Here is a 14,682-nt window from a genome sequence, read left to right on the forward strand (position 1 = left end):
ACCTAAGCTGGTAAGAATAAACTTAAGGGGTCTTTCATGCAGGTCCCCACATCTGTACCCTAGAGTTCAGAGTGGGAAAGGAACCTTGACATGGTAGCTCACGAAAGCTTATGCGCTAATAAATTTGTTAGTCTCTAAGGTGCCACAAGTACTTCTTTTCTTTTAACATAAAAACTATAATCACTACCCCTCCTTGAACTGGAAGGATGCCCTTTGGAGCTCAAGGGCATGTGTTTCAAGAAGCTTAGTGCTTCCTTCAAGTATAGAGTGTAATTCCTGGTACGTGGGGTACATCAAGAGCAGACCGTTCAAACTGCAATTAACCAGTCATGTTGTGATCATGTCAGTGCATCTGACTGGGTTCAGATGTCTCAGCTTCATTGGAAGTGAATGAATAAAGCAACATAAATAGCTCTGCTTGGTAACTTGCATCTTCTGATGTCAGATGGGAATGCACTGAGAGCCTTGAAACATTTGTAAAAGTGACTGACTATCTTCCTCTAAATTAAAATGAAATGTAGAAACCGAAACGAAGTGCTCTGGAACAACATAGACCCTTTCCTCTTCTGTTGTATTCCCGATTAAAATACAAAAAGTGATTTCATAGACTAATAGATTCCAAGGCCAGAAGGGACCATTGTGATCATCTAGTCTGACCTCCTGTGTAACACAGACAAGAGAACTTCCTCCACAATAATTCCTAGACCAGCTTTTTTAGAAAAACATGCAATCCTGATTTGAAAATAGTCAGTGATGGAGAACCCACCATGACCGTTGGTAAGTTGTTCTGATGATTAATTCCTCTCAGTGTTAAAATTTTACACCTTATTTCCCGTCTGAATTTGTCTAGTTTCAACTTCCAGCCATTGGATGCTAGATTGAAGAGCCCATTATTAAATATTTGTTCCCCATACAGTTACTTACACATTGTAATCAAGACACCCCTCTTTGTTAAGCTAACTAGACAGTGCTCCTTGGGCCTATCACTATATGTCATATTTTCTAATCCTTTAATCACTCTTGTGGGTCTTCAAAAATTTCCAAACTGGCTTGTCAACAGCGACCCAGTAATGACTTCCAAATGCAAACAGCCCTCTGACACTGACAAGGATGAGAATTTAGAGCTTTCAGCAATATTGTTAGATCTTTTGTTTCCAGCTATCCTGCCTCAGGAGATGAACCCATCCAGACTAAAAACTAAGCAAGATTGGGTCCAGTCAGAAGCTCTCAACCTTTGCTGTGATAAATTGAATAAGTTGACCTCCTCAAACCTTATTTCGTAAGGCTTTTTTCTACTCCTCCATCATTTTTGTGGCCCTCCTTTAAACTACCTCCAGTATTTCCACATCCTTCTTGAAGTGTGGGCTTCAGAAATGGACACAGTGTTCTAGTAGTGGTCTTACCAGTGCTGTGTTCAGAGGCAAGATCCCTTCCCTACTTCTGCTTGATATTCCTGCTTTTCATACTTCCAAGGATCACATTAATTCTTTTTGCCACTGGGAGCTCATGCTGAGGCGATTATCTAAGATGACCCTAAGTCCTTCTCTGAGTCTCTGCTGTCCAAGATAGAGGCCATGTCTAAACTTACCAGGGATCAATGCTGCTGTGATCGATGCAGCGGGGGGGTCAATTTAGCGGGTCTAGTGAAGACCCCTAAATCGACTGCAGAGCGCTCTCCGGGCGACTCCGGTATTCCACTGGAATGAGAGGAGAAAGGTAAGTCGATGGGAGAGTGTCTCCTGTTGACGCAGCATGCTGTAGATACCGCAGTAAGTCAACCTAAGCTATGTCGACTCCAGCTTCATTATTCACATAGCGGGAGTAGCGTAACTAAGGTCAACTTACCCTGGTAGTGTAGACAAGGCCAGAGTCTCCCATCCTGTAGCTGTAACCTGCATTCTTTACTCCCAGTTGTATTACCATGCATTTGGCTATGTTAAAACACATCGTGCCGGACAGTGACCATTGAACCAGGAGGTTCAGAGAATTCTGTAACAGTAGCCTGTCCACCTCGTTATTTACTATCCCAGAAATCTTGTGTCATCTGCAAACTTTACCAACAAATATTTTATATCATAATCTAGATCATTGATAACAATATTCAATAGCGTTGGGCATAGAATCAGTCTCTGGAGGACCCCACTAAAAATGGCTTTGTTCATTGATGTTAGCAATAATGGATATGGAAGAAGTACCAAAACAAGTATTCTGGCATAAAATAAGTGATTTATACATTCCAGAAAAACTATTTCATATTCAGGAAGTAATGAATCAACCAGGTTTTTCAACATTTTTCTCCTGACATTCATTGTTTGGAATTCCCTGCTGTGTGACTATCAGTAAAAAGCTATTGGCATCATTGTATTAAAATAGACAAGCGATTTCTGATCTGTTTTAGCTGAGAACAATGTATTTGCGGGAGGTCTGAAAATCCAAAGAAACAAGTTTGGAATGTGTAGTGGGTTAGTGGTGGTTCCTTCCCTTCTGGGTCAGTGGCAGGCCACTCCGCTTGACTATGTCACTGAACGTCGCCCACAGTCAGGGAATTAGCAGAGCGCTGCTCCGACAATGGCTCTGGCTGCAGTCCAGGCCGAGCCACAAATGAGTCTCTGGGCCCCAGGCCCTCAAGCAGGGTGAGCCACCAACCAGTCTATGACTCTGACCCGCAGTTAGGGCAGGGCAGTAAACAGTTAGCAGTTCTGGGCTGAAATCAAGGCAGAGCAGCAAAAGAGTCTCTGACCCCAGGCTCTCAGGTAGGGCAGGGCAAAACAGTTTAGGACTCTGGCCTGTGATCAGGACAGAGCGGCAACCAGTTCAAGACTCTCGCCTACAATCAGGACAGAGCTGCAGATGAGTCTCTGCACCGAGGTCCTCAGTCAGGGTGGGGCAGAAAATACTCTGTGGCTTGGCCTGTACTCAGGACAGAGCAACAAAGGGATCGGGTGTTCTAACTCCAGTGGACAGCTGACCAATGCAGGCCTCTTGGCCCAGAAAGGGGAGACTGCCACTCTAGGGGTGGGGTAGCAGGGGGAAGGGGGACACAGGCCCAACCAACTCCTCCAGGTCCCAGCCCAGGGCCCTGACAGTGGCAGCGTGTTCCATCACTGGGTCAGTGGGGAATCCAGCTGCAACATGCTGACTGGGTTTTTGGCAGCGACATAGCCAGATTGGGGTTGGTTGTCCCTGGGCCATTTCCTCCCCTCCCCTCAGTGTGTACCTGGATCCATGGGGGGTCCTCCGGTTCTTCATGATAGGTAGCTAGTGGAAGTCCCAGCGACTCCTCAGTGCCTTGGTCAGTGGGTGGTAGGGTGACCAGATAGCAAGGCTGAAAAATCAGGACAGGGGATGGGGGCTAATAGGCACCTATATAAGAAAAAGCCCCAAATATCGGGACTGTCCCTATAAAATCGGGACATCTGGTCACCCTAGCGGGTGGCTCCAACAACTCTGGCCAGTGTTCAGCTCGGTGGGGCTCTGCTATGGTCTCCCAACTCGGGAGTGGGCAGGAGGTGTCTGTATCCTTTGGTGGCTGCAGCCCAAATGAGCTGCAGGATCTGCCCTTTATACTTCCTGTCCCATCTCCTGACTTCTGGTGGGAGGGGTGAGCATGGCCTGACTCTGTCCACCTGGGTTCACAGAGTGGTCCCTCCCCATCTGGCTCAGTGGGAGGCCACTCTGCCTCAGTACAGGATGCAATGCTGAGAGCTGATTCTTTCTAAGTGTAAGTGGGGGAATAATCCCACTATTGTGGAGAACTTTCCTGGCTTCTGCACTACCCCGGTGAAGTGGGCAAGCGAAAGGATCTGAGTCCTCGCTCCCACTTCCTTTACCCAGTGGTCTCCCTGCCCTTGAGGGACTTCCCTTCCACTCTCCTGTCTGGCAGAGTCCTCGTAACCCCAACAAGGCTGGGCCCAGGATTCCTGGGGGGCTCGACCCCCAACCCTGCTGTGGTCACCTAGGACAGGGGCTAGCATGTCCCCACTCTGGGGTACTCTCTCTGCACTGGGCACTTCTCTGACCCACTGACCATTACATACAATTTAAAGCAAATGCAAGTTATTTAATCAACATTTAATTTTAAAAAGAATAAGGAAAAATGGGAAAGGTTAAAGGAAACACATCAACCCACTCTGTGGCAGGGAACATCATACAAACAGTGTCTCTGGAATGTCAGGGCCGTTCACAGTCTGTTCCTTGTAAGTCCCAGGCCTCCTCCTCAGGCCCTGGCTGTGCTGCAGGGATCCTACGGGTTGGACACTTGCTCTGGTGGTGGTCACACGCTCTCAGGTTCTAAGTGGTAGGACCCTTCTTCCCTGTGTTGCCCCTGCCCTGTCGGGGTTACGATCCAAGCCTGGCCTGCAGAGCCGCTTGGCTGAGGCGTCTCCCAGTGCTGGGCCCACTGCCCAGGGTCCCCCTCGCTCTCCCCAGCTGCTCACCGCACCCAGCTCTGGACTGCTCCAGCCCCAGCTGCACCACTCTGTTTCTGCGCTGCTGCTGCTTTTCTGCCTCCAGCTCCCTGGGCTGCTTCTTTGGCCCCTCTGGCTCTGGTTGCTACAGCTCTGCTCCCAGCACAGGTCTGCTCTGCAGGCTGCTTCTGTGACTCTGCTCCCAGCACTGACCTGCTTCCTGGGCTGCTTTTCTGGCCCCTCTGGCTCTGGTTGCTGCAGCTCTGCTCCCAGGGCAAGTCTGCTTTCTCTGGGCTGTGCCTCTGGTTTTGGGGCTGCAGCTCTGCTCCCAGGACAGGGTCTGCTCTCTCTGGCCTGCTTTTCTGGTCCCTCTGGATCTGGCCCAGCTCTGCTCCCCAGCTCAGCTCAGGCCCCCGCTTTCTCCTTAGCTCGGCCCCACTCTGTCTGACCCAGGCAAGTCCAGCTCACGCGGAGGATGGGACTCCCCAGCCTCCCGACTCCCTGATTAGCCTGCCCGCCCTGTCATTCAGGCTGACCTGGAGCATTGGCCTCTCCCCATTGCTCCTAGGGACTGTCAGTCTCAGGGTCCTGATTCCCCATCGACCCTTCCCCCTTTTTAGTACTGGGAGCTAGCAACTAAAACACCCCCACTGAATGTTAGTAAGGGGGCAACAGTCCCCTTACATAAGCTCATTTTGACTGGCTCATTTTGACTGGAGGTACGTTGCCTTTCATCCTAAAAATTACATTTATCATTTAGCTCTCTGTCAAAACTCTGCTAAAATAACTGTAACTGTTTTAGGGTTTGGTCCAGCTCCCACTGAAGTGAATGGAAGCCTTTCTATAGACTGCAGTGGGAGCTGGATCATCCCCTAGTGACAACCAATGTAGAAGAAAGCAACTTAGAATCAGAAACAGGAATCCCAAAGATGTTTGTAACATTGAGTGAAGGAGGACATCAAGTTCATGAATCCAGGAGAGAGGAAATGTGCCTGCTGTCAGGAGGAGCTAACGGGATGCGCATCTTGGAGTGCTGAGCACCTTTCCAGAACATAGCATCTTGCTGAAGATTTTGAAAAGGGTGTGACCTATTCAGGATCCACAGAGGAACTGGGTCTGTCATAGCCCTCATCTTGAAAGCCTGGCTCTTCAGCTCAAGTTGCAGAGACCCATGGCTTTAGCTGTGGAGATCCCTGGTGTTGGACAAGATGGTGGCTGTCACGCTGTCTTTCAGTATCTCCTAGGCTTTCTCACCAAAATCATGTTAGCAGTTTCAGTGGGATTCTCCCCATCTGAGGTTTACGTGGAAATCAGAAGCAGCTTGGACTGGACAGACTGATATTTAGGGCTCCGACTGTGTTAAGCAGTAAAGGGAATTTGATTCAAGACTGACAGGCTAGCTTAGATGAAGCAAATTGGGGAGAACTGCTGATCTGCCCATCTAACAGCCTCTAGTGCTGCGATTGCCACTGGCGGAGACAACATGATGGGTATAGGGAGGGAAAAGGAAGGGAATAGCTTCTTCCTTGTGCTGTTGTCTTCCTCGGGCATCACTGTGGAAATGGTGGGGGGAAAGCTACCTCTGTTTCCCACTCTCTTCTCCTCCTGCCCTCCTATTGGAGGCACAGGGCCTGATTCTGCTCTCCCTGACACCAGCTGTGCTCTCCATTGACTTCCACCCTGAACTTCCACAGTCACTCCTGATTTGCACTGTAGTGTGTGAGGGGAGGATCGGACTCATTAGCAGGGAGGAGGGAGAAAGAGTGGCAGCAAGAACAGGAAAAATGCCAGTTGAAGCAAAATATCTCCAGCGAACAAAGGAGAGTTTTTCCAACTATCTCATTTCACCAGAGGGTACTGAGGGCGAAGCTGGGAAAGAACGGCATCCTTGGGGATCGGTGTGAGGAGGCCAGTGGAGTAAAACAGGTTTCTTAACAATCAGGCATATAACAGTGAAAGAAAGGGCAGCTCTCCCTTCATCTCTGCAAGCACTAGTGACTGGAGTGAAGGAGGGATTGTAAATCCGCCGTGACACCACTTGCTAGGTAGTAATAGGGGCGGAGCCAAAGCAGCACCCTCCTCCTTGCTCTCTGCAGGCAGGCATCCTTTTTTGTTGGTCACATGTCTGATTAGGATCAGTGCCTTAGGGACACGAGGGCTCTCGTCTTTCCAGCTAATCATAACTTGAGGGGTTGCGCCCCATTGTAACAAAGTTGATGAAGAAACACCTGTAAAAGGAGACAAGTTCAGCGATCCAGGAACAGCTCTCTGGCTTTCAAGACTTTCCATCTGCAAGCTGGGACCTAGGATGTTTTAGCATCAGTCAAATGCAGTGCAGAGTGTGTGTGTGTTTTTTTCTTTTAATTTAGTCTTTTCCTCCCACAAATCTTTTTTAAATTAAATCAAATTGCCAAAAGGTCACCAGGGAGCTCTAAGTGGTCTTTTGAGATTGAGTCCATATCCTTTTGGCTCCCATTTGTTTGAATCTTCGAAGCCTTTAATGCTTGTTGCTGTTTATTTTTTATAGACATCACTCTATGTGGTTCAAACTATTAATTTTGTTAACAGAGTCATGAAGTGCCTTGTTGGCTCAGGATCCGGTGGTTGGGAACCCCAAATTGATTGTCTTTGCTTTGACAAGTGTATATCACTGGAGTCTCCCTGTGTTCCCGCGCAAGGTTTTCATCAGGCCTGACCATTATTTGGCCAGCTGAAAAAGAGACGGGACAAAAATTAATAAAACATGTTGCAGCAAAGCAATTTCCTTTTGCCTTTCCGTGTCCTGTTTCCCCACTTCATTTCACCTTTTGTCCCTCAAAAGTATTAATTCCCAAATTAAAAATGCCTGCAATGTGATATGGCTTAGGGTTTTTAAGTGAGTCTGGGAGTTGAAATCGGAGAGGCGATGGCAGTTTGGAGTCTGAACTCAAAGCTTCCATGGAATGTAATAAGCAAGCAAACAATCCAGGTGAGTTGAAGAGGAAGAGTTGTCTAGTGGTCCTAGCGAGGGGTACTGAAAGTCAGGACTCATGGGTTCTATTTTCAGATGGGACACAAGCTTGCTTTTAGACTTTTTTTTTTTTTTTTTGGACATGCTAAATAGTGTAAATTTTCGATTGTGAGCTGCCAGGAGCAGAGACGGTCTCAGTATTATTTTTACAGTATGTACTCATACTATGGGGCCTTGATTGGGGTTCTTATGCCAGACCATACTCAGCAAGAATAGTAAATAACAATAAAATAGATGCATGTGCCACTGGACTTCATTTTCACATGCAGTTACTGTGATTGTGCATGCAGCCTACCAGGTCAGATTTTCAACTCAGTTGCATAGGTGTAAATCTGAAGTGTCTCTGCTGTTGTCAGTGGAGTTGCCATGTATTGACACATGAGTAATTGGGGTCAGAATCTAGCCCTGGGTATTTGTGCATGCAAACGGCCGATGTGATGCAAACTGTGCTTGTAAATACCTGACTGGTGCACAGAGGACTATGAAGGGGATTCTGATGTTCATGTATCTGGTCTATCTGTGCCTCAGTTTCCCCACCTCAAAGAGTGGTTGTCATGCTAAATGAATAAATGTTTGTGAAGTGTATAAAGGTGCTATTATTACACCCATAACCTATGCCTCGGTCACTCAAATGACTATAATGTCTCTCCAGGCAGCTGAGAATAGCTGGATTGTCCTTGCTGTCCTTCCTGAGGCGCCTTTAGCATCTTTCAAGGGGAAGCTGTTCTCCAGTTAGGATGTTCATCTGTAGCCCTCCCTTTGTCAGGATACACAAGGCAGTCCCTCTGTAGCTCAATCCACGGCCCTTCTGTTCAGTTCCTTTTAAAACCATTTTTGGCCTTCTTTCCCCACAGCTTTTTCTTCCTAGATTCCAAGGCCAGAAGGGCCATTGTGGTCATCTAGCCTGACCTCCTGCCTAACACAGGCCAGAGAACTTCCCCCCAGTAATTCCTAGAGCAGAGCTTGTAGGAAAACATCCCATCTTGATTTTAAAATTGCTAGTTTGGGAGAATCCACCGCACCCCTTGGTCAGTTGTTTCAATGGTTAATTACCCTCACTGTTAAACATGTGCACCTTATTTCCAGTCTTAATGTGTCTAGCTTCAACTTCCAGCCAGTGGATCATGTTTGAGTTTTCTCTGCTAGATTGAAGAGCCCATTATTAAATATTCGTTCTTCTCTTCCCAATAGTGGTGGTGGTTCTTATTCTTTTTCATTTGGTTTTCTAGACATTTTAGCCACTGATTTCAATGCCAGCAGGAGGGTGTTTCATTAGGAATGAGTGATGCATCAGGCAGGAAAAATTGTGGGAGATGAAGAAAGGTCAGAGTTACATGCCAGGGCTCTAGTGTTTGCGTGGAAGCAGGCTTGTCCAACATGCATTCTTGAACCTCTGGCATTACACCAACCTAGGCCCCTGCTGAAACACGACCTTTCTTCTCCAGTTCCAGTCATCAAACTACAGTGCTGGACTTGAATGAATTTTTCAGTAGCAGCAATGCATTCTGGGGCATCACAGAGAACCACAAATGGGTCAATAGTTCTCCCAAGATCTACAAAGAACCTTTTGCAAAGGATAGTTATTTTACTTATGTATGTGTCGAAAACACATAGCCCCAGGCTGGGCACGATGAGAGCTGGGTGGGCAGACAGCATATGTTGCTAATATTGTTCCAGGGCTCAGTTTAGCTTTGCAAACCAGGAATCAATCGGAATAAAGATCCAAATGACCATCAAGGCTATTTGTTTGCTTTTTTGCATGTCACTCAGCTCCAACTGAAAATACACTTGTCAGTTTCATTTCCCTTGTTTCTCAGGTACTAGCAAATTGTTCTTGGCTTTGGGTTTCCAGTGCTTTAGGCTGGTGCTTGAATAGATCTTGAAAGGATCATGAAATTATTCAATTCATATGGGGCTTTGGACACCCCTTTATTTTTTTTTTACAAACCCTTTTGTACCTGAATTCTTTCAAAATTCCAGTTTAAGATCTTTGAATATTCCTATTATTCCTCTATGTGACTGTCCTGTGTCACTCCTGGTGACACACAAATTGTCTCACAGGTGATTTTCCAGTCTGAAAGGTACAAAATGTGCTTTTCAAAATGTTCAGCCTGATGATGCCAGCTTGACGGTGGCGTATAAACGCCATTTCCAAGTGGGAGTGCTATTATTATTCCCAGATGTTCCACTTCTTCAGTTGCCTAAATATAGTTGTTGGTTTTGGGCTTTTTTTCAAACTGTTAGGGGCAGAGGGGCAGCTTGAAAGGGATTTGGAGTTGTCAAGAAAGCAATTTCTGGATTTGGAGCCTCATCAACGCTCACTTTGGGTGTGATGGGAAAACCTTTAAGCAGCTTTTGTCAAAGCCTGTGAGCAACAACTGGCATTTATGCTGGAAAGAAAGCACACACATTAAGCCACATCTTCAGGTGGTATAAACCGGCGTGACTTCAGTGACTTAATAGAGCTACACTGATTTACATGAGCTGAAGATCTGGTCTGTAACATTTTTATAGCAGGATCAGCAGAAAGGATATCATTGTGACTGGTTTGTATGCACCCATTCATACAGCATCCATTGTATGCACTGCACATTATGTCTTAGTGGCAAGTATTGGGAGAAAATGCAATCATCATAAAATCTCTTTGTTGCGCAAGAAAGTGGCTGGTCAAGGTGATGGGAAAGGGGGAAGGCATCGTGGATTGCTTGGCATCATAACAAGTCCGCCTTCTTCACTCTGAAGATGAAAGCCTGACCCTATTGTACTCTGTGTTAAAACACCCATTGGACTCACGACACAATGTCTCCACACAATTTGATGAGCTAGTAGGATTTCCCATGTGTCATTCGCAATATTAAAATACTGAAACAAACACTTCAGGCTACTTTGAAAAAGAGAAATGTTGTCCTCTCCCCACCCTCACCCCTTTGCTGGAAAGAATTGTCATACAGTTGACCATAGAAGACTCTCTTTGTAAGATGCCCAGGGAGTATTCGAAAAATGTGCCTGGCGCAGTTCAGTGTAATTAAGCATGGCAGCAACATGAGAACACGGATTTTGATTTAGTTAAAACCCTGATTTTCTGCTGGAAATTTGTTTTGATGAAATTCTTTGACCAGCCCAAATTTTTCTTTGTTGGGTTTTTCTCTCACACACTTTCTCTCACACAACCTCTCCTGAGCAGAATGCGAGCCCAACAGCATTTGAATTTGGGATGAACTTTCAAACCTATCATCTAAAAGTGGGTTCAAAATTAGGTGAAACAAGTTTGTGTTCCTGATTTTTGGCAACTCTGGCCTAAAAGCTTCCTTTATGGATCTGTAAAACCCTTATGTTGTATAGCTGGCAGAATAGCTGGCTTTCCTCATACATTGCACCAGTGCAATCCTGGAGCTCTCTGAAGTCACTGATGAAGACCAGTCCCTGAAAGAGAGCACAAGAAATACACCAAATGCATAACTTGGAGTCTTAGATATATCAACATCTTTTGAAGCAAGTGGCAGGGGGAATAAATAGACTGTGGCTTTCAAATCCAGACCACACCAGATAGAACGGCATTGCTCTGATCTGTAAAAGCTGTTGTCAGGAATAAATTCTGTCACACCCACATAATTTCTGAATATTCAACACACTCATCCAAAATATATCTATGCCCAGTGACCTGGGAAAATCTTACACACACCCCTGGGTGCCTCAAAGAGGCAATACTTCCCCTCTCGCAAGCACAGAGTCTTGGTGTAGCAGAAAATCTTTAATAACATGAGGTAAACGACATCAGCATTAAATTGGGAAAACACCACACCTAGGGTTCATAAACCAGACCTCGAGCAAAAACCCACCCCAGCAAATTGGGTCATGTCCTTTCCCTTTGGCTCTTGAGTCCAGCAACCTCAAAATCCCCCAAAGTCCCAAAAGTCCAACAACCCAAAAGTCTCTGTCCCTGGTCAGTGCAGCCCTAGAGTTCAAAAGTTTATCTGCAGTTTTACCTCCCAGCTTGGGTGGAAATGGCGGGGGTGTTAAGGGGCACTTTACGTGGTCCGAGGCCGAGTGCCCCGCCTCTCCGTGGGGTTCTGCTGCAGCCTTTGCCATGAGTTGCTCCGCTCTGCTCCACCAGCCATCCCGCAAGCTGCTCTGCTCTACCAGCCGTCCCACAAGCCACTCTGCCAGCCGTCCCATGAGCTGCTCCAGCCATCCTGCGAACTGCTCCACTCCGCCAGCCGCTCCACCCACTGCTCAGCAATATAACTTCAGGCCCCACACTACTTAACACAGCATTCAGTGATTTCAGCTTGTAGTAGGGAGCCTCAGTGCTGGTGCACCATTAGCCCAAAATGAATTCAGCTCAGCAGTCTGTAACTGGACTCCTAATAGAATCAAAATTAGCTCTTATAGTCCACAGTAGAGAGAGGAGTTGCAGTCAATGTTTCAGGCCTACACCACCAAACACAAATACCCAACCTGTCTCAATTCACTGGGTTTTGGAACCTATGTCCCTTGTCTAGTGAGTGCTACTTAGTTGATGGCAATTCCCTCTGTCATAAAACAGTTCCACTGTCCTTGATTCACATAATCAGGGTAACAACACTTTATTCTTCCTGCCCCAATAATAGAGAAACTGGGGATCCCAGAGCAACCAAAGTGACCATTTGGGCTGCTGTGGGCTCATGGTAGGCAGGGTGGGTGTGCCTATGCAAACAAGATCAGCCCCTAAAGTTCTTTTCCACAACTTGCCACAATTCACCACCAGATGTCAGGATAGAGCTCATCCTGACTCTGCTTACATGAACAATGAGTCATCCCAGGTCCATTAACTAATATTCTCTAGACACTGTACATTTCTTCAAAAGTGTGTATGTGCATACACATACTTTAAATTATTTACTTGCATCTAACTGATGTCTAACGATCATAGGCCTAATCTTGATGGGGAAGAGCGCCCATAGTACCCACTGACCTCAAAGGCAGTCATGGGTTCTCGGCACTCCCTCACGATTAATCTGTCTACCCCCAGATGTAGCTTTCCAATCTAGACTTGTTTTACTGTCTTTTTTTTTCCACTTGAAGGCCCATTATTTTTCCTGCTTGGATGCGTATTACGAGGGACTCTGTTTTAACCAGATGAGGAGAATTATAACTGAAACCTGGGGAACATTTTAGATCTCTTTGAAACAGACTAGTTTTCTGGGAGAGGCGTTGTACCAAGCCAGTGAAAACAAAGTTGCCATGGGTACATGAGCTGAAAGAATCGCCCCCATGAGAAGACTTCTGGTAATTTAATTACTACAAACTACCATCCAATGCTGCTTGCAGAAATGGCTACAGTTTTCAGCCAACCTGCTGTGAAGAGCGAATGGTGCATAATGGTAAATTTAATATAGTCTGCCCTGACGATCAGTGTTGGCATTCCAGTTCGCAGCCTTTAATGGGAGCTCTGTGATTAAGCGTTCTCTAGTAGAGTTGTTTGCAGTGCTAGCTCCTGTGTAAATCATTTTTCACACATGCTTTGTGACTTACTGTGCAGTGTATGTTTGTTTAGGTTCAGGATGTCTACAGAGCCTGTTCAGGAAACCTGCAGTTATTTAACATCTTCCGAACATGCATTGCAGGGAGCAATGGCCTGTGAGTGAGGGCTAAGAAAACAATGAGCGAACCTTAAAGGAAAAGAAAAAAAAAAGCCCGGGATATTTTAAAAACCTGACTGTTTGACAAATCAAAATATCGCTGGCAAAGCCACTGGGCTTGGGAATCCATGTGAGGCTCTGAGCGCTGAGTGCATCATTCTTAGTGACGATTCTTCTCCTGTGTGTGAAGTATCCAGAGGCAGGTTTCTGTCCTCTCCCATGTATTGGAAACCTTGTGCCAAACACTGTCTGAATGGTTTAAACTGAGCCTCCCCATCTGGTTCCCCCCACCCCGTGTGCCCCACCAAGGGGGCCAATCACCCCTAAAAAGACTTTGCTGTGAACAGTTAAGGAGAAACCTTAGAGCCAAGTTCTGAATGGGCCAGGCCCTGCTGTCCTTACTCAGGGGAACCTCCTGCCTAAGTCAGTGGGGTGGACTCTCTGCCTTGTTCCATTTCCTTTGCACCACCCGCAAGTCCCCTTCTATGTTTCCCTCCTGCCACCCCTGGGGAGTACATTGGTGTTCGTTTACCCCCAGCTGGTGAATGCTCCTTTGGAGACTATTCTAACCTGGGCCGGTCTCATCTTTGCTGGGACTGGGACAGAAAATCAGCGAGCTTTAACTAGCTTGTGGACAGCACAGCAGAGAAAGTGGGCCAATGAGAGCTTGCCTGAATCAGATCCAAGAACAGGGCCTCAAGATTTGGCTAATGCAAATTTGCCAGAATAAAAAATGGAGGCAGCGTTCTCAGGATTAGTCTCAGGTTTTGCCTGAGTCGCAACGGTTTGGCTTGGGGGTGAGGGGGCTGATTTAGAAAAAATAAGCAATACTTTGGCTGAGCCCTTTTGAAAGGAACCTTCCCAAAAGGCATTGTTTGCTTACAGTGCCGGGACGCCAGCTATTGCTCATTTACAATAGAATTCCTATGAAATGGCTGCTGCCTCCATATGAATAATACCCAACGTTTAATGTTACAACAGGAAATATGTGAGAGATTAACAAAGGATTTGTTACTAAGTGGATTGGATTGTGCAGTCCAGCCAAAAGTAGCTGAAAATCCCACCCAGCCTGATTATTCCTGCTGTAGAATAGCTCTATTACTTGCTTCCACCGAAACCAACAACAACACTACAAAATCCAAGCTCACATCTTTAAAAATTCACACTTCCTAGAGCCTTAAAGTCTGCTGGAGACACTTCAGTTGGGTCTCCCCTGGGTTTTTCTGCACAATGTTAGGAATTGGCCGAGTTCAAGGGGGGAAGTGATCCTGGTCATTAGGCTAAGAGGGGCGAAAAAGGACAACTGATGGAGAACAGGTACCCGTCACAGCATGGGGTGATTTATCATCCATTGGGTGATGTGTCTGGAGGGCCTAGTGTGACTCATGGGAGATTGATTTTATTTCAGAGGAAGGCAGAGTTTCTAGTCTCTGCAAATCTAGGAGCCTGTACCACAAACCTTACCATTACATTCAACGGGGTTACTCGTGTGAGTATTTCTTGTGTGAGTAGGGATTGTGTACAGGAGAAAGTCTTGCCAGATCAGCCACCTAACCCTCCAAGTCCACCCTACAGATCTGGCCCTCTCTGTACAATGAGGCAACCAAAAGCCCAGACCCAAACACCCCACCATGTTGAGAAAATT

Source organism: Caretta caretta, chromosome 7 (assembly GCF_965140235.1).
Source record: "Caretta caretta isolate rCarCar2 chromosome 7, rCarCar1.hap1, whole genome shotgun sequence".
Lineage (NCBI taxonomy): Eukaryota > Metazoa > Chordata > Testudines > Cheloniidae > Caretta > Caretta caretta.